Genomic DNA, 21,353 nt, shown 5'->3' on the forward strand with positions numbered 1-21,353 from the left:
AGTGGGCTGTTTGGGTGAGGCACACCCTCCCATGCTGACACTGAAGATGCTGCTGGCTCCTCCTCCTCAGGATTGAAGGCATCAGCTGGCTTGGCGTGGGTGTGGTGGATCCATGCAGTTACTCCGTCCACCTTTAAAGCCCTTTCCACCTGGGCTCCAGTGTCCTTGGGTGATGCCTTCTGACCAGGACCCAGTCCCCAGGCCTGAAAGAGTGAGGAGTGGGTATAAAAGCAGATTCATAAATGGCTTTTATCTTAGGCCAGATTTCTCCTTGCACCTTCTGCAAGGATGGAACAGTGGTTATTAAATCTCCATCACCCAGCTCCGCCAATAATCCCGATTGGAGGTTAAGGATCATTGGAGGTAGATTGCCATACATGATTTCAAAGGGAGCCAATCCTAACTGGTAAGGAAAGAAGGGTCACCAGTCTGTGCCTGTCTCCAAGGCTAATTTAGTCAAGGTCTCTTTTAGGGTCCGATTCTTCTTTCAACCTGTCCTGAACTCTGGGGTCTGTAAGCACAGTGCAATTTCCAATCTGTCCCCAGTGCAGTGGCTATTCCCTGACTTACCTTGGATACAAAAGCTGGTCCATTGTCCGACCTTATTACTGCAGGAAACCCATACCTTGGGAGAATTTCCTCTACAATTTTCTTGGCCACTATTCCCGCAATCTCTTGCTTGGTTGGGAAAGCCTCAGTCCATCCTGAAAAGATGTCTACAAACACTAGTAAATACTTGTAACCAAACTTTCCTTTCTTAAGTTCAGTGAAAGCCACCTCCCAGTACATTCCCGGCCTAGTCCCCCCTTATTCATCTTCCATTAACTTCCTCTCCCCTTCTGGCATTAGTTAACTGATATGCTCTACATTTTTTTAACAATGTCTTCTATTAGTCCATTTCCTTCTCTTATCTTGAGCTTCGAGCCTCTTAGCAAGTCCTGCATCCTCCTGGTTCCCACGCGTGAGGCACGGTGAATTCTTTTTAACATCTGTAGTCCTAGAACTCGGGGAATTAAAATTTTTGAGTTAGCTAGGCGCCACCATCCATCTAGTTTTTGGGCCATAGGAAGTTTTGATGCCCATTCCTCTTCTTCTTTAGTGTAGTCTGCCTGTACTCGTAGCATTCTAGGTCCAGGATGTATGTGGCTTGCCACCTGGGCGATTAATTTTCCCGCTGCTGCTTGCCTAGCAGTCTGATTGGCCAATCTATTGCCTTTCGCTGTCTTGGTGTCCCCTTTGTGATGCCCTGGACAGTGCATGATGGCCAGCTGTGCCGGCTCCCACACAACTCTAAGCAGTCCCAAAAATCTCTTCCTTATTTTTAATAGTTTTTCCCTCTGCTTTTAGCAGGCCTCTTTCTCGATATATAGCTCCATGTATATGGGCTGTTGCAAAAGCGTACCTACTGTCTGTGTAGACATTCAGTCTTTTCCCTCCAGCCATGTTTAAGGCTTTTGTTAATGCCAGTAGCTCTGCTCGCTGGGCTGAGGTCCCTCTGGGCAATGCTTCTGCCCAAATTGCCTGATCTTCCTGGTCACTGCAGCTCCCGCATACCTGTGTCCATCCCTGATGAAACTGCTTCCATCGGTGTACAGGGTCAGGTCAGGATTCTGCAGTGGTTGGTTTTGCAGGTCTGCTCTGGTCCCATGGACATGAGCTAGTATTTCCTCACATTGATGTAGCGGCTGCTCGTAGTCAGGATCTGGCAGTAGAGTAGCTGGGTTGAGGGAAGTTGGCACGCAAAAGGTTATGGGTCCTGGGTTGAGGGAAGTTGGCACGCAAAAGGTTATGTGTCCTGGGTTGAGCAGGAGAGCCTGATAATGGGTCATCCTGGCATTGCTCATCCATCTATCACGTGGTTGCTTAAGAACTCCTTCCAGGGCATGGGGAGTGGCCACAGTCAGGGGCTGTCCCAGCGTTATCTTAGTGGCATCTTTAACCAGGAGAGCCACTGCTGTTATTATTCGTAAGCACAGTGGCCATCTGGTTGCCACAGAGTCCAGCCTTTTTGATAGATAGTCTACAGGCCTTTCCCATGGTCCTAGCTTCTGGGTTAGCACCCCCTTAGCCACTCCCTCCTTTTCATCCACAAAAAAGGGTAAAAGGTTTAGATACATCTGGCAAGGCCAATGCTGGGGCCTGCAAGAGGAGTCATGTCAGAAGTTCAAAGGCCTGCTATTGTGCATCAGTCCAAATAAAGTTATTTTTTTTTAGTTTTGTGGCCTCATTTTGTGGCTATTTCTGCAAAGCCTGGTATCCATACTCTGCAGAATCCTGCAGTCCCCAGAAACTCCCTCACTTGCTTTGGAGTTTTTGGAGTTGGTATCTTTAACACAGTCTCTTTTCTTGCCTCAGCCACCTCTGCCCATCTCTAAGGATATATCCCAAATACTGTACTTCTGGTTTACAAAGCTGGGCTTTCTTAGCCGATGCCCGATACCTCAGCTCTCCCAGAGTTTGTAACAGATTGGCAGTTCCTTCTCTGCATTCTAATTCAGTCCTAGTGGCTATCAGTAGATCATCAACATACTGCAACAGATTCACCCCTGGGTTCCTTTCCCGATACTCACGTAGGTCTTTGTGAAGTGCTTCATCAAACAGAGTAGGGAAATTTTTGAATCCCTGGGAAAGTCTAGTCCACGTTAGCTGTCTGCTGACGCCTCCCTCAGGAGCATACCACTCAAATGCAAACAATACCTGACTTTTCAAGGCCAGTGGAAGTCTGAAAAAGGCATCTTTTATGTCCAGGACTGAATACCATTTCCTGTCCAGAGGTAAGGAACTCAGCAAAGTATAAGGGTTTCGCACGGTTGAATGAATGTCCATTACTCTTTTATTTACTTCTCTCAGATACTGAACTGGCCTATAATCGGAGCTGTTGGGCTTCTGAACACGCAGTAAAGGTGCGTTCCAGGCTAATTGATTCTGTATGAGGACTCCTTTTATCAACCTCCATATATGTGGAATTATGCCTTTTCAGGCATCAATGGACATAGGATACTGCTTTATTTAAACTGGGTCTGCTCCAGATTTCAGTTCCACAAAGATAGGAGGCCTATGCAGTGCCCACCCCATTCCTCCTGTTTCTGCCCTGGCTTTCAGGTATTTTCTCAACCATAATTCAACCTCAGACTCAATTTTCTTGGGGGATTCAGTCTGATGAATTCTATATTCCTCTGTTTGGGCACAAGTCACTAACACTTTCATTGGTTCTCCTGCTTCATTTAGAACCTTCATTCCTCCTCCGGTAAATTAGATTTGGGCTTTCATTTTTGACAAGAGGTCTCTCCCTAGAAGAGGATATGGGCAGTCTGGAATGACTAGGAAGGAATGTGTCACTAAGTCCACTGTCCTGTTTTTAGTCCAATCATAAGTTTTGATACCAGTGGCACCTTATATTATAGCTTTCTTATTTTTCCCTTGTCGGCCCTTAATACTGAGTTTTCAGCCCCTGTATCAACCAGGAATGTCACAAGTTTCCCTTCCACTCTTAAGGTTATCCTAGGCTCAGGGAAGGGTTCTGAGCCCTGTCCCCCTCAGTCACTGTCTTGTCTAATTCTCTGGCTGCTAGGACTTGGGGACTTTTTGGTGCTGGTTTTCTTCTCTTCCTGTTTCTTCTCTTCCTGTTTCTTAAAGGGACACTCATGGGCCCAATGCCCTTATTCCTTACAATATGCACACTGGTTTCGCCCCAGTCTCAGCCTGGGTTTTTGCAAATCACTTCCATTCCTTCTGGGTCTCCAGGGTCCCCTAACCCCCACATGAGTCACAGCCAGAATCTCCTTCAATTCCTTCCTATGTACTGCCTGTTCTTGTTCTTTTTCTCTCTTTTCTTTCCACTTCTCTTTCCCTTTCCTTCCTTTCCTCTTTCTGCTCTGGAGTTTCTCTCTTATTGTACATCTTCTCTGCCACTGCAACTAATTCCCTCACATTTCTTTCTCCAAATCTCTGTAAATACTGTAATTTTCTCTTTTTGTCCAGGGCAGCCTGATTTATGTATGAAAACATAAGCATTTGAGCAGATTCGGGAGTGTTCAAATCATAAGGGTTATATTGTGAAAAAGCTCGCTGTAATCTCTTTGGGTATGCCGCCGGACTTTCTTCTAGTCCTTGTCTTAACATCATAGACTTTAGCCATATTAGTAGGTCGGTGTGCAGCCACCTTGAGACCCGCCAACAGAGCCTGGTGATAGACTAGGAGATGCTCCCTACCTTTGGCTACATTTTTTAAAAAAACCTAACAGAAGTATAACCTCAGGGAATAAAATAGCTCAATATCCAGGTAAAAAATACATACTATGTTGTCCTCCACCAGCTATTGAAATAACCAAACTTCTGCTATTACTAACCACTAGCACTTGTACAGTTTATAAAGTCATAGAATGAGATGCTTTCAGAGATGGAAGGGATTTTTTTGTTAGATTTTGTTTTGGATATGTGTTCATGAGATAACTTATTAGGGGCAACAATAAACACATATCCTCAGAAGAAAAGTTATGATAGCTGTTAGTCTCTGAATCTACCACATGCATCTACCTTCACCTCTTCCTCCTCCTCCCTGAAATATCTGAGTACTGTTCTAGACACTGTCCATACAAGTGATGAAAGTAGGCAAAGTCTTGACATTTTGGTGGTTGCTGTTTGGGGTGTACACTTCCTGTCATGTGCACTCAATCTGAGCCCACTCTACTAGTCCCCTTTTAACAGAAACCACAACAAAAGCTCCCCTGATTGGTCTGGAGTTACTGTTTCCATTTAGACTATGAGTTTCTAGAGGACAGAAATATTGCTAAGCTTTCTGCAATGCTTATCAGGCTATAACCGCAGGAGAAAGCACAAAATCTCTAAGGCTCATGGCTACTTGTTTGGTCCTGAAACTCCTATTATCATCAAAAGCCATTCTGCAGGTATGTTTGATGATATAAACATTAGTTAATTGATATGCAGGAAAAATTGTTGCAGGGTGGGTATGAAATAGTACATGCCTATAATCCCAATCAGCAGAAAGTCATGAGTTCAAGGCCACTCTGGACTGCTTAGAAGTCAACCTTGGCTTATACAAGGAGACCTTATGCTCAAGAACCCAAAGGAAAGAAAAAATAGAATAAAACACGAACTATTGCAGATGGGTTTTCTTGGGGAAAGGGGCAGTCACACAAATAGAATTTGGAGCCAGACATTTGAGATCAATGTGAGGATAAAGAAGATTGATAATAACAGAGAACAAGAGGGTAGAGTCAATGCCTGACCTCATTTAAAAAAATGTTTAGACCTCAGGTATGACACAGATTAAAAGGCCCTTTCAAGTTGGCAACTTAATGATTAAAAGATTGACCATTTGATTAATAAGATTTAAGTGATTTATGGCAATCCTTCAACAAATAACTGAAGACCCTACTAAATGTCGGGCACTCTGAGGGACTCTGTATGACATCTGGATGAGGACTAAATCTAGAACTCATTTGAGCAAACCTGTTCTGATTTTGGAGGTGTCCAGAGGTTAGACAACAGATGAATGCCCGCCATTATGAATATCATCCATGTTGACCCCATTATCATTGGACTGCAAATATAACATCCAGTGCCTCAGGCAAATGGAAATCTCTTGGAGGAGTGGTCAGTTGGAGCCTCCTATTTTCCCCCAAACACTTATCAGTTTGGTCATCCCAACATTTGAGAATAAATGTGCTTGTTTATTCTACAATTGGATCTGAAATAGCTATTACCTGCCAGGATCCAGAAGTAGAAAACTGGGACTCCATTCCTGGTTCCTCCTCCTTGCCTCCATGACATGAATCTCTTCTTGTGTAAAACTGCCTCTCTGTGCCTGTATGGAAATTGGAGATTGCAAGGGTTTATGTATAAAATATAAAGGGGTGAAAGGATCCAAGAGTTGGCATATAAAACACAATTGTTAGGCATTGGTGGCTAACATCTGTAATCCTAGCTATGCAGGAGGCAAAGATATTGAGGGTCATGGTTCAAAGCCAGTCTAAGCCAAAAATCAGAGAGAATATTATCTCCAATGCACCAACATAAAGATAGAAGTAGAGGTCTGGCTTAAGTAGTAAAACACCAGCTTTGAGCAAAAGAGCTAAAGGACAGCAAGCAGACCCTGAGTTCAAGCTGGAGGATCAGCAAAAAAAACAAAGGTTGAAACTTTTCATAATAAAAAAAACTTGGGGAAAAAAAAGAAGAAAAACCATTCCACACGTCCTCCATAACTTAGGGGAGTTGTGCCCCAAACCATGCTGACAATTGATTCTGAAGCATGAATAAAACCAAGATCTCAGAGTAGATAAGAAAGCCTGAGGTTACTGAGACTCTAGCATTTCTTTCCTTCGTTTTTTTTTTTTTTTGTCAGTCGTGGGGTTTCAACTTTGAACCTGGACGCTGTCCCTCAGCATTTCAGCTCAAGGCAAGAGTTCTACCACTTGAGCCACAACACCACTTCTGGTTTTCTGAGTAGTTTTTTGGAGATAAAAGCCTCAAGGACTTTCCTGCCTGGGCTGGCTTTGAACTGAGATCCTCAGATCTCAGCCACCTGAGTAGCTAGGATTACAGGCATGAGCCACCAGCGCCACATTTTCTTAGCAAGATATGAGAAATTGTTTTCTGCAGAACCCAAACATCTCACGGAGAAAAGACCTCAAGAAGAAAATACCCCCTCAGAATTCTCCTAAGTCAGCCCAATCAATAAAATACCCCCTCAGAATTCTCCTAAGTCAGCCCAATCAATCATCTTAAAATGCAAACATACATGCACACAAAAAGCTCTGGATGAACCCTGTCAGTGGTACCCATGCTTAAATATAAGCAGATAACCAAAGAAGATTGATGTAACAGAAAAGACTTGAACAACAACAGAAAAAGGCAAGACAGGAAACATATACTTTGGAGGGGTCAGAGGTGAGAGGAGAGAGGAACAAACACTATTCAGGAAGATGAAAAACTGAAAGAGAAAAACAAAATCTGTCCTTAGTAGCCTGTGTGAGAGAGCAGCCAGAGACACTGAATCCATAAAGTTAAAATATGATTCTATTAAAGGAGTCATAACAAAGCTGATAGAACTCTTGGAAAATAAGGATGTGATTGGAGAAATAAAAACCTAAGGATCATAAGACAGAGTAGAAGATAATCTAGCAAATACAAATACATAAAAGACTAAACAATGGATAACAATGAAGAAAATACTAGAAAGACAGATAATCCATCCAGAAATTCCAGCACCTGTGTAATAGGAAGTCTGATACAGAAATGGGGGAAGAATAGAAAAGCAGTAATCACAGAATATTTTCTAATTCTTTCCTATAAGGAAATAACCTGAGTTTCCACAGTGAGAGGCTCAGCACAAGCTGAGCTGTAATTACAAGCTCATGCCTGTAATCCTAGGTACTCAGGAGGCTGAGATCTGAGGATCATTGTTCAAAGCAAACCTGGTCAGCAAAGTCCCTGTGAGCCTCTTATCTCTAAAATTCAAAAACCCAGAAATGGTGCTGTGGCTCAAGTGGTAGAACACTAGTTGTGAGCACAAAAAGGTTCTGGGACAGTGTCCAGGCCCCGAGCTCAAGCCCCACAACAGACAACAACAACAAAAAGATGAGTACAGGATAAAACAGGCTTAATTCAAGGCTAGTGCTCAACAATCAATGATCAAAGAAATTTCCGATTTCTCCAGATGAAAAGCAAAAGATACAAATGATGTTTTTGGTGTTGATGGTACTTTTGAGTAAAGGTGAGTAAAGAAAGGGCCCAGAAAGGGAGGAAGGGAGAATAAACAAATGCACTCATGTTATTCAGTAGACACTATGTGGAAAATGACTTACATAACTTGTGGGCAGGGATGGGAGGAGGAAACAGAGAAAGTAAAGGAAGGGGTGACAGTGTCCAAAAGAAGAAATGTACTCATTACTTGACTTTTGAAATAGTAGGCCCTCTGTACAACACATTAAAATTATATTAAAATATATCAACAATAAATTACATTAAAATTATATTTAAATTTTTGTATTAAAATTTAAATTATATTAACATTAAAATAATATTTAAAAAGCTAAAAATTCCCCTAGAGAAAAAAAACCATGTGAATACATACCAATGCTCACTCAATAGAACTTCATGAAACTTTAAAAAAATGAAACCAGGCCTTTTAAATGAGAAGAGAAAATAATTTCTAACTCAGAGTCCTCTTCCCAAGTCAAAGGTCAATGAAGTGCAGAGATTAAACCAGTAATATTTCAGAAAACAGTTTTCCTTTCAATGTTTGTTCCTGTGTGTCTATTCTGAGAAAACTCCCAAAAGAAGCTCTTCACTATGGTCAATAGTCACATGAAGAAATGCTCAATTTCTCTAGCCATAAAGAAGAGCTAATCAAAACAACATTGAGATTCCACCTCACCCCACTTAGAATGGCTAGAATCAAGAAAGCTAATAACAACAGATGCTGGAGGGGATGTGGACAGAAGGGATGCTTACTGCATTATTGGTGAGAGTGGAAACTTGTTCAACCACTTTTGGAAAGTAGTATGGAGGTTCCTCAAAGACTCCACATAAAGCTCCCCTATGACCCAGCAATCCCCCTTTTGGGCCCCAAATGATCACAAACAAGACTACACCAAAGCTACCAGCACAACTATGTTTATCTCAGCTAAGCTATGGAACCAACTCAGATGCCCTCGGTAGATGAATGGATAACAAAACGTGATATATATATATATATATATACAAAATGAAATTCTATGCCTCCATCAGAGAGAATATATACAAAATGAAATTCTATGCCTTATTGCCTCATTTTTTAGGAAATGGAAAGTCTTGCAAAAATTATATTAAAGCCAGGCCCAAAGAATCATAGGTCCCATGGTTTCTCTTATTTGCAATAAATGGTATATGTCTAGGATATGCAACAAAGGTCAAAAGCTATGTACATATGACCACCAAGATAGACAGTGTTTTTTTTCTTTCTAGCTATTTTGTTTTAACATATTTATAATGTAGTATGTGGGTTTTTTTGTTTCTTTGGTATGTTCCTTCCCCATGGTATAACCCCTGTTTTCACTGTATTTGATTCTAGTATCCTGCTTCTTGTATATACATTTTTCTAATTTGGGGAGGGAAAAAACAAGATACTTAATTAGGGATAGAGGTTGGCTCATTGAAACAATGAGATGTACAAGACACTATGTTGAAAACAAACTTTACAACTTCAGGCACGGGGGAGGGGAGTGGGGAGAGGAGTTGGGGAGGTGGGGAGGAAAGGAACCATAGGGGAAAAACAAAGGGGGGTAACGGTAACAATGCTCGATAAGAAATGTACTCATTACCTTACTCAAGCAACTGTAACCTCTGGACAATAACCCCTCTGTACAGTATCTTTACAATAAAAATATATATTAAAAAAAACAAGCTCTTCACCAAGATGACAAGAGCAAAAAAGCAAGGTGATGGACATGAGGTTCAGTTGGGGAAAAGAAGAGAAGGAATTCACAAAGATGACAACAGGAGAGACCCCAGTAGGAGAGCAGACAGAAAACACAGAGAGAAACAAAGACATATACAGGTTCAAACAAGTCAGAAACACAACAGGTCATAGCTCTAAAAATATGTTCTAGAACATTTCCAGAAAGTATGTTCTTGAATGGGTTCTAGAATAGGCACTGGAATAGTCTCCAGGATTGGGTCTGGAACATATTCTAGAATCTATTGTACAATGTTTTCTACAATCGGTTGTACACTCAATATGTCTGAAAATAGTGAAGAGAAATTAGAACACATAAGGACAGTATGGCTGATGGAGGCATATTTTAATCTTTAATTTTAATTTTTAATTACATTTAATTTTAAATTGCATATGTACATAAATTTATGTATACATTTACTTATATATTTATATAATTTTATATAATTTATGTATACATATACATTAGCATATATTATACATATATTACATTATAATTACATTAAATTATATACATATATATGTATTTGTACACAAATTATATACATATATGTAAAGGCAAGTCCACAGAAAATAAAGTTAGAATCATGTCTTTGTGGCTTAGCAAAGAATGACATTCACCTAAAGTAAGCTTCCAATATTCATGCAATCACCTATGCAGTACTCACAGGAAGGATTCAAAGGATGAAGATGGGATTTGTGCATTAAAGGGGTATTGGGGATGACCAATAACTACTATTTCTCTTTAGTGGAGCATATGTGCCAGAACTGGGACTTGAACTCGGGGCCTAGACCCTGACCCTGAGCTTTTGTGCTCAAGGCTAGCACTCTACGACTTAAACCACAGCTCCACTTCTAGCTTTTTGGTGTTTAACAGGAGATAAGAGTTTCACAGACTTCTTTTCTGCCTGAGTTGGCATTGAACCATGATCCTCAGATCTCCAGCCTCCAGAGTAGCAAGGACTTACAGATGTGAGTCACCGGTGCCCAGCTGACACACACTTTTAAAGATACAAAATTGAAATTGTTGGTTACTATATATACTCAATTATCCTTGAAAGAAGTATTTTATTCTGTAAACTTTTATTCAAAATGAAAACTATCCAGGCACCGGTGGCTCATATATTTAGTCCTAGAGACTCAGAAAGCTGAGATCTGAGCATCTTAATCTGAAGCAAAAAGAAGCTGGAAGCGGAGCTGTGGCTCAAGTGGTCGAACTAGCCTTGAGCAAAAGAAGCTCAGGGACAGCACCCAGGCCCTAAATTCAAGCCCCAGGACAGGCACAAAAAATATTTAAAACCATATTTAGATGCATGGAAATGAATGCCTTAAATTTAAGCCCAAGGACAGGCACAAAATATATTTAAAATATATATTTAGATGCATGGAACTGAATATGGAGCTTATATATAAATCCCACCATCTAGAACCAAGTGATTTTTGACTATGCCCAGAAAAGACAGGCAGGCACTGGAAAAGGGACAATCTTTTCAATACATGAGACTGGAGAAATTAGATATCTTGCCTGCAGATGAATAAAATCAGATCCCTACCTCTAGCAGTTTTAAAACAAGAAATCAAATGGATCCATGATTTAAAACTGTGTGTGATTATGATGTTTATATGTAACATTTCAATCAGATAATACTTTATTTTCCTCACACATTTTCTTTTGAGACTGGGACTCAAATTTGGTATCTGATGCTTTTGCTCATCAGCTGGTGCTCTATCACCTGAGCCATGCCTCCAACCCCAAACACCATTGCTCTATGACAATTGCAAATTAGGGACAAGTACTGGGAAAAGCAGACTAGCACATTACTTACAGGAACTCACAAAGGATCAAGGCCATCACAAGCCAAGTCCCTATAGAATCATGAGATGGGATTGTTTTTACAATCAAATGACTCTCACACTCTTACCTTTCCTTCTGGCCTCCTCAATAAGAGCCAAGCAGCTTTTGGTCACATTCATATAGGTGGACTTTCTTCTCTAAAACCTTTTTCTTATTAAGCAACTTAAAAAGTAAAAATAATCCAGGTGCAGGTAGCTCACACCTGTAATCCTAGCTATTCTGGAGGCTGAGATATGAGGATTGAGGTCCAAGGCCAGCCCATGAAGGAATGTATCTGAGACTCTTATCTCCAATAAACCATCAGAAAACCAGAAGTGGTACTGTGGCTCAAAGTGATAGATAGCTAACCTTGAGCTGAATAGCTCAGGGACAGTTCCCAGGCCCTGAGTTCAAGCCCCATGACTGACCAAAAAAAAAAAAGCAAAAATACCTTTTTGAATACACAGATGAACAATTACACTTTCACTAAGCTTCCTTCCAAAAAAGGACAGAATACAAACATATATAGTAGCACAAAAGAATTTTTTATTGTGAAAATACTGTACAGAGGGGTTACAATTACATGGGCAAGATAGTGAGTACATTTCTTATCAAGCATTGTAGCCTCCTCCTTTGTTTACCCTTCCCTTCCCTTCCCATCCTCCCTCCTCCCCAGGCAATCCTCCCCCCCCAAGTTGTAAAGTTCGTTTTCGACATGACAACATGTACTTCTCATTGTTGCAACAGTTCCACCTGTATCCTTATTTAAATGACTTGTTTTTCCCCTTCCCCTCCACAAATTATACCGACATCAAATACAGTGAAAGCAGGATATTCCTTCCACATACTAGAAAATGGGTTTTGCAAGATTGGCCAAAAGACAGAAAATTGTAAGGAAAAAAATTGTAGAGCTGTATATAAAGCAACCAGAAAAGAAAAAGGAAACAAAACCACAAGCATCTGTCAATAGCAAACGAGGCTAGACATCTGTGGCTCACACCTGTAATTCCAGCTACTCTGGAAGCTGAGATCAGAAGATCAAAGTTTGAAGCCAACCCAGTCAGGAAAGTCTGTGAAATCTTATCTCCAATTAACCAGCAAAAAGTAGAAGTGGAGCTATGGCTCAAGTGGTAGTGCTAGGCCCCAGTACTGACACACACACAGAGCCATTGGGTTGCATCATTAAGTATTGCACATCCCTACAATATAATCCTGCACACTCTTTAAAAAGAATAAATTCAACATATCTCATTGACACAGAAAGGCTTCTAAAATATATGGTTTAGCTAAGAAAATCAAGGTTCTACACAGAACAACCTCATATTTTTTTACGTGTCCCAAAACTGCTTTCCAGAAAGGAAAAGCTGTCATTTCGGAGAGAGGCTAAAGCTCAGGAGGAAGAACTTTGGTTTGGCTGCTATTTGGTTTTGTGCTGTTGGATGAACTCTGGGCCTCATACACGTTAGACAAATGCTTTACCATCAAGCTATACTTCCAGCCCTTGCTTGGTTTCTAAGCCTTTTGAAAGGTTTCGTGGCCCACCATAACTAAGGATCATTTATTTATTTTTAAATCACCAATTGTAAAGAGAGAGATCATGCATGAAAAGCAATGGATTAGTTCTGGCTCTAAAGATGAAAATGACTTTCTGAACTATTATTCAAAAATTAGCAATAAGCTGGGTGCCGACAGTCATGCCAGTCATGCCTATAATCTTAGCTATTCAGGAGGCTGAGATCTGAGAATCCTGGGCAGACAAATCTGGGAGGCTTTTATTTCCAATTAACCAGCACAAGAAAGTACAGGTATGGATAAAGTGGTAGAACACCAGCCATGAGCAAAAAAGTTGAACAAGAGCAAGCAGAAGGTTCTAAGTTCAAGCTTCAGTACTGGCACACACACACACACACACACACACACACACACACACACACACACACACACATGGTTAGCAGCAATCTCAGCAATCTCAGAACTAAACGGAGCACTTGTTTCTTCTCATCCTTTAGAAAAGGTCAGAGACTACTGGCTGCTACCAGTAGCTCGGCATCAGCAACTTGCTCAATACATACAGGAACAAATGGGAGTTGAATGAGGTAATGCCTGCCAAACGTGCCTGAAGGAGGTGACCGCCCTTCCCTGAGGGAGCTAAGGCCCTGTGTCCCCCTGAGACGTGACCCCTCACCCCTGAATCCTCATTTGGGACGAAGGTGACTGTCGCACTAACTCCATTGTCTGGCATGATGGATGAGGAGGATTGGAACATAAACGGAAGGCTTCTGCAGTGGCAGCTTCTGTTGGCTTTCTGAACACATCGTACAGCTGGCTGGCTGTCAGGTGCAGGGCCCAGCAATTTGTGATAATCCCTAAGCAGAAGCAGCCTCTACAAGGCTGGATTGGCAGTAGCCCAGGGACCAGAGCCAAATTCTCACTCTCCTTGAAACTGTAGCTCCTCCTGCACCAAAGCAGAAGAAGGAAGAGGCCCTGGTCTCTCTCCTCCTGCACCAAAGCAGAAGAAGGAAGAGGCCCTGGTCTCTCTCCTCCTGCACCAAAGCAGAAGAAGGAAGAGGCCCTGGTCTCTCTCTCTATCACTGTTATTGAGACAATGTCCACCTGGGCGACCCAGATAGCTTCACCAGGCTCAGCCCTGCCAAATGATACACAGGGATTTGCCACCCATCTCAAGATGCCATAATTCATGTTGCCAACAACCAGGCAGAGCTCTGCAGCTGATATGGTGATCCAGGAAGAACAAGTATGACTGATGGAGCCCATGAGGCATAAGTCTATTCCCTAGCTTTGCTGTTTGTCAGTGAGTTAATCTTGGACAAGCTGCTTAACCTGTGTCTCCATTTCTTAACTATAAAATGATGTGTGTGTGTGTGTGTGTGTGTGTGTGTGCATGTGTGTGTGCATCTGACAGTCTTAGTCAGGGCCTTGGCACTGCTCCTGAGCTTTTTTGCAGCTCAAGGTTGGTGCTGTACATAAAGCTCTTTATTTTTTGGTGGTGAATTGGAGATAAGAGGCTCTCAGATTTGTCTGCCCAAGCTGGCTTCAAACCATGATCCTCAGATCTTAGCTAGAATTGTAAGTATAAGCCACTGGACCACAGTTTGGCAATTTTTATAAAAGACAACTACTTTGACCGTAGGCTTGTTGTGAGAACGGAGGGAGATAGGCCATTTGTGGAGGCCACTGTGTAACAGGCAGTTCAGGAAGTAAAATGGGATCCTATTTATGATCAAAGAGATTGCATCTGGTGGTCATATCACACATGGCTTCTTGAAAGGGTAAGGGATTGGGAAGAAGATTGCTAAAACATTCTTCACCAGATGGAGGTGGCCAGGAATGAACGAAAGGAACCACAGAATCAGGAGAAAAGGAAGAAGAAAGATGTAACCAGAATCGGGCACCAGTGGCACATGTCTGTAATCCTAGCTACATGGGACACTGAGATCTGAGGAGAGATCTGAGACCTGAGATCTCATCATTCAAGGTCAGCCTGGGCAGGAAAATGTATGAGACTCTTTTTGTCAATTAAGCACCAAACACACACACATACACACACACACACACACACACACACACACACACACACACACACCACAGAAGTGATAGACAGCACTCTGAGACAACACTCAGGTCCTGAGTTCAGGTCCTGAGTTCAAGCCCCAAAACCAGCACCAAGAAGAAAAACAGAACCATGCCCAGAGATGAAGTGTGGTTTATGGGTCAGCAGGAAAACTATTGAATAGAAGACTGAAGAAGATGCTTGTCTGAGTGTCTCTGAGTACCAGCAGAGCAATCCAACACTGCACTTCTGAAAAAGTCACTTGACAATACCTTGCTTAGCACAGGGGACAGAAGCCGCTAACAGAGCTAAAAACAAGAAACCAACATCCCTGGCTCTTTCTCCCTCCTTTCTTCTCCAACCCTTCACTTCTGAGCTAAACCACCAGCTGCCCACAGAGGCTGATTCTCTAGAGAGATGTATGCATTCTATGGCTGTATCTAAAAAAATGTCCCTGGGTGTATTCATTTCTCCTGTCTCTGCATGGTGAGTGGGGAGCCCAAGGCCAGACAGTTTTTTACTTCCCAAAGAAACATGCGCTGCTACACTGGATTTGCCCACCAGGGGCGCTGTTCGCTGAGAGCCTGCCCACAGAAATTCCACAGGCCACTCAAGCCCCTCCCTGGGCCTTTGGCTTCCCTACCCCAAAAACTCAGCATGAAGGAATGATTGTCAGTCCACATTCCCTACAACAACATGCTTTCACCATTATTCACCATATTCCACCCACCACATCTATTAGGATCCCGTCCATTTTCTAACATTTTTCTCACATTTCTTTTTTGGCCCCGGTCATGGGGCCTGAACTCTGGGCCTGGGTGCTGTCCCTCAGCTCTTCAGCTCAAGGCTAGCACTATACTACTTGAGCCACAGCGCCACTTCCGGCTTTTTCTTTTTGCTTATGTGGTGCTGAGGAATCGAACCCAGGGCCTCAGGCATGCAAGGCAAGCACTCTACCACTGAGTCACATTCCCAGCCCCTCATATATCTATGACCTTTTTTTTTCTTTTTAAAAAATTATTTATTTATTTATATTGTCAAGGTGATGTACAGAGGGGTTACAATTACATAGGTAAGGTAATAAGTACATTTCTTGTCAAGGTTGTTACGCCTTCCCCCATCTTTCTCCTAATTTCTTCCCCCCCCCAAATTGTATAGATCATTTCCAACATACTGCATTGTGTTTATCACTATTACATTGGTTTCCCCCTTGTCCTTTGTCTTGCCATTCTGTTGTTCCCCTTCCCTTCCCTAATTCAAATAAACATGTATACAATACCAAGCTACCAAAATCAAATACAGTGACAACAGGGGATATACCATAGGGGGAAGAACATACAAAGGAAACAAAAAAAATCATATAGTACATTAAAAACAACAACAAAGAAAAACCTCTTGTGTCCATGTCTTGGACTTCATCTTATAAGGTCATATGTACATAGCTTTTGACCTTTTCTGCTCATCTGATAAAATTATCATAGGCATATACTAATTATTGCAAATAAGGGAAACCATGGGACCTATGTTTCTTTGGGTCTATCTTACTTCACTTAATATGAGTTTTTTCAAGTCTTTCTATTTATTTTTATTTTTATTTTATTTTATTTGTGAAGATAATGTACAGAGGGGTTACAATTACATGGGCAGGATAATGCGTACATTTCTTACCAAGCACTGCAGCCTCCTCCTTTTGTTTACCCTTCATATCCCTTCCCAGCCTCCCCTCTCTCCCCAAATCCCAATCTTTCCCCTTCCCCCCTCCCCCCGCACCAACGTTGTAAAGCTTGTTTTGGACATGACAACTTGTACTTCTCATTGTTGCAACAGGTCCAGCTGTATCTTTAAACAACTGGTTTTTCCCCATCTCCTCCTCAAGTTATACTGACATCAAATATAGTGAAAGCAGGGGTTATACTGTGGGGGAGGGACATATAAAGCAACAAAGAGATAATCTTATAAATGCATTAGAAACACATGCATGAAAGAAAAAACATTAAAATACATATCTAAGGGTTCATTTTCCAGACATCACATTATCTGACCTTTTCCGCTTGACTCATACATATAGTAAATATTGCAAATAAGGGAAACCATGGGACCTATGTTTCTTTGGGCCTGGCTTACTTCACTTAATATAATTTTTTCCAAGTTTTTCCATTTCCTAACAAATGGGGCAATGTCATTCTTTCTGATGGAGGCATAGAATTCCATTGTGTATATATACCACATTTTCTTGATCCATTCATCTACTGAGGGGCATCTGGGTTGGTTCCATATCTTAGCTATGGTAAATAATGCTGCAATAAACATTGTTGTGCTGGTAGCTTTAGTGTGGTGTTGTTTGTAAACATTTGGGTAAATGCCCAAAAGTGGGATTGCTGGGTCATAGGGGAGTTCTATGTGAAGTCTTTTGAGGAACCTCCATACTGCTTTCCAAAGTGGTTGAACAAGTTTACATTCCCACCAACAATGAAGTAAGGTTTCTTTCTGTCCACATCCCCTCCAGCATCTGTTGTTGTTAGAGATCTTGATTTTTGCCGTTCTAACTGGGGTGAGGTGATATCTCAATGTTGTTTTGATTTGCATTTCTTTTATGGCTAGGGATGTTGAACATTTCTTCATGTGTTTATTGGCCATCCTTCTTTCTTCTTCAGAGAAGTTTCTTTTTAAGTCTTTCGCCCACTTATTTATTGGGCAGTTGTTTCTTTGAGGATTTGTTGTTGGGGGGTTTAATTTTTTGAGTTCCAAGTATATTTTAGATATGAGACCCTTGTCTGTTGTATGGCTAGTAAAGATCTTCTCCCAATCCGTGGGCTTTCTATTGATCTTGCTAGCTATGTCATTTGCCCTGCAGAAGCTCTGCAACTTTATGCAATCCCATTTGTCCAACCTTTCTTTGATTTGTTGTGTTTCTGGGTCTCTATTCAAAAAATTTCGGCCTGAGCCAAGGAGACCTAGAGTTTCTCCTATTCCATCCTGTAATGTTTTCAGAGTGTCTGCTTTGAGTTCAAGGTCTTTGATCCATTTGGAGTTGATTCTGGTGCAGGGTGATATATAAGGATCTAGCTTTAGTTTTCTACATGTAGTTAACCAATTTTGCCAGCACCATTTACTGAAGAGGTTGTCTTTCTTCCATTCTATTGTTTTAGCTCCCTTATCGAAGATTAGGTGGCTATAGGTCTGTAGGTTCATTTCTGGGTTTTCAATTCTATTCCATTAGTCCTGAGGTCTGTTCTTATGCCAATACCAAGCTGTTTTGATTACTATGGCTTTATAGTAGAGTTTGAAATTTGGTATTGATATTCCTCCAGCAGTGTTCTTTCCGTTGAGGAGCGTTTTTGCTATTCGGGGTCTTTTATTGTTCCATATGAATTTTTGGATTGCCTCTTCTATTTCCTTGAAGAATGAGGTTGGAATTTTGATAGGTATTGCGTTGAATTTGTAGATAGCCTTAGGAAGTATTGCCATTTTCACGATGTTAATCTTTCCAATCCAGGAGCATGGGAGGCTTTGCCATTTTTTTAGTTCTGTGTTGATTTCCTTTTTCAAGATTTTAAAGTTTTCATCATAGAGGTCCTTCACTTCTTTAGTTAAGTTAATTCCTAGGTATTTTATTTTTTGTGGGGCTATTACAAATGGAGTTGCTTTCCTAATTTCTGCCATACTATTCTCATTGTTGGCATACAGAAAAGCCATTGATTTTGGGGGGTTAATTTTATAACCTGCTATTTTGCCAAAGTTTTGAATCAGCTTGAGTAATTTGGGAGTGGAGTCTATGGGATTCTTTAAATACAAGATCATGTCATCTGCAAAGAGGGAGAGTTTTATTTCTTCTTTCCCTCTTTGGATCCCCTTTATGTCTGCATCTTGTGTTATTGCTCTAGGCATTCTAATACTAGATTGAAGAGAAGTGGAGAGAGTGGGCATCCTTGTCTTGTTCCTGAGTTAAGAGGAAATGGCTTTAATTTTTGACCATTGAGTATAATGCTGGCTGTAGGTTTGTCATATACAGCCTTTATTGTATTGAGGAATGTTCCATGGATTCCTAATTTTTCCAAAACCTTCATCATGAAGGGGTGTTGGATCTTGTCGAATGCTTTTTCTGCATCTATTGAGATAACCATGTGGTTTTTATTCTTGCTCCTGTTGATGTGATGAATAATATTAATTGATTTGCGTATATTGAACCAGCTTTGCATCCCTGAGATGAATCCTGTTTGATCGTGGTGTATGATTTTTTGGATGAATTGTTGAAGGCGATTGTTCAAAATATTGTTGAGAAGTTTTGCATCAATATTAATCAAAGAAATGGGTCTATAGTTCTCTTTCTTTGATGAGTCCCTGCCTGGTTTGGGGATGAGGGTTATGATGGCTTCATAGAATGTGTTCGGTAGTGAGCTTTCTCTTTCAATTTCATTGAAGAGTTGGAGGAGTATTGGTGTGAGCTCTGCTTTGAAGGCCTTGTAAAATTCCGCTGTAAAACCATCTGGTCCTGGACTTTTCTTAGCTGGGAGGTCTCTTATTGCTGTTTCTATTTCAATGCTTGATATGGGCCTGTTAAGATAGTTTAACTCATCTTGGTTTAGTTTTGGCATGTCAATATTTGCTAGGAAACGGTCCATTTCTGTAAAGTTCTCAAACTTATTAGCATAAAGTTTTGAGAAGTATTCCCTTATAATGTTCTGAATCTTGGTTGTTTCCGTGGTGATGTTTCCATTCTCATCTCTGAGTTTATTAATTTGGGTGTGTTCTCTTCTTTTTCTGATAAGATTTGCTAAGGGTCTGTCAATTTTGTTAAGTTTTTCGAAGAACCAACTCTTTGTTTTGTTGATTCTTTCTATAGATTTTTGGATTCTACTTCATTTAATTCTGATTTAATTTTGATTATTTCTTTCCGTCTACTGGATTGGGGTTTATCTTGCTGCTCTTTTTCAAGGAGGTTTAGATGTGTCATTAAATTGTTCATTTCAGATCTCTCCAAGTTGTTGATGTAGGAGCTCAGAGCTATAAACTTTCCTCTGAGTACTGCCTTTGCTGTGTCCCAGAGGAGCTGGTAATTTGTGTGTTCATTTTTGTTGAATAGCATGAACATTTTAATTTCCTTTCTAATCTCTTCCATGACCCACTCATGATTCAGCAGTGTGTTGTTCAGCCTCCATGTGATACCGGACTTTCTTTGGTGGCTTTTGGTGTTGAGTTCTAATTTTATTCCCTTGTGGTCAGAGAGGGTGTAAGGTATAACTTCAATGTTTCTGAATTTAGACAAGTTTGCTTTGTGGCCTAAAATGTGGTCTATTTTGGAAAACGTTCCATGTGCTGCTGAGAAAAACGTGTATTCTGATGTTGCTGGGTGAAATGTTCGGTAGATGTCTGTTAAGTCTAGTTGATGTATGCAGCTGTTTAGATCAGCGGTTTCTCTCTTGAGTTTTTGGCGAGTTGATCTATCTAGTGGGGAGAGTGGTGTGTTAAAATCCCCAACAATTAATGTCTTTGGATCTATATGGGATTTGAGGGAAAGGAGTGTTTCTTTGATAAATTTGGGTGCTCCATTGTTTGGCGAATAGATATTTAGAATTGTAATATCCTCCTGAAGGAGAGATCCTTTAATCAGTATGTAGCGACCTTCTTTCTCTCTTCTCACGAATTTTAATTTGAAGTCTATTTTATCTGATATTAGGATTGCAACTCCTGCCTGTTTATGGGGTCGTTTGCTTGGTAGACTTTGTTCCAGCCTTTAACATTGAAAATGTGTTTGATTTTACGGGCAAGATGTGACTCCTGCAGGCAGCAGATAGAAGGGTCTTGTTTTTTAATCCAACTAGATAGTCTATGTCGCTTAATTGGAGAGTTCAGTCCATTAACGTTAAGAGATAGGACTGAGAGGTATTTGGGAGTTCCTGCCATGTTATCCACCTTCTTGGGGGCTGTAAAAACTGGGTTCTTCCTATGGTTCTTGGATTCTCAGTTTGGGTGCAGTTTCTTGGCCTTTATTGCGATCTTGTTGGTTTTCTATGTGTAGGACATCTTTAAGAATCTTTTGTAGGGCTGGTTTGGTCGAGATGTATTGTTTCAATTTTTCTTTGCTTTGGAAGGTTTTTATTTGGCCTTCAGTTATGAAGGAGAGTTTAGCTGGGTACAGTATTCTTGGTTGATAGTTGTTTGTTTTTAGGGCATGGCATACTTCATTCCAGGCTCTTCTTGCTTTGATTGTCTCTGCTGAGAAATCTGAGGTGATTCTGATTGGTTTCCCTTTATAGGTGATTACCCTTTTCTCCTTGACAGCTTTAAGGATCTTTTCCTTGGTTTGAGTTGATCCTGTGTGGATTATAATGTGACAGTGGGATGTCCTATTCTTGTCTGGTCTATTTGGGGTTCTAAAAGCTTCTTGTATCTGAATAGGCCTATCTTTTTGTATGTTTGGGAAGTTCTCTGCTAGGATCCTGTTGAACAAATTTCCTAGACCATTAACTTCTGTTTCTAGGTGCTCCTCT

At 40.9% G+C, this 21,353-nt stretch overlaps 1 pseudogene; it reads right to left on the reverse strand.

Moving 5' to 3' along the window:
- Nucleotides 1–863: 863 nt before the first annotated feature.
- Nucleotides 864–13,533, reverse strand: LOC106002764 (annotated as a pseudogene).
- Nucleotides 13,534–21,353: the final 7,820 nt, after the last annotated feature.

Source organism: Dipodomys ordii, unplaced genomic scaffold (assembly GCF_000151885.1).
Source record: "Dipodomys ordii isolate 6190 unplaced genomic scaffold, Dord_2.0 Scaffold1000000619, whole genome shotgun sequence".
Taxonomy (NCBI): Eukaryota; Metazoa; Chordata; class Mammalia; order Rodentia; family Heteromyidae; genus Dipodomys; species Dipodomys ordii.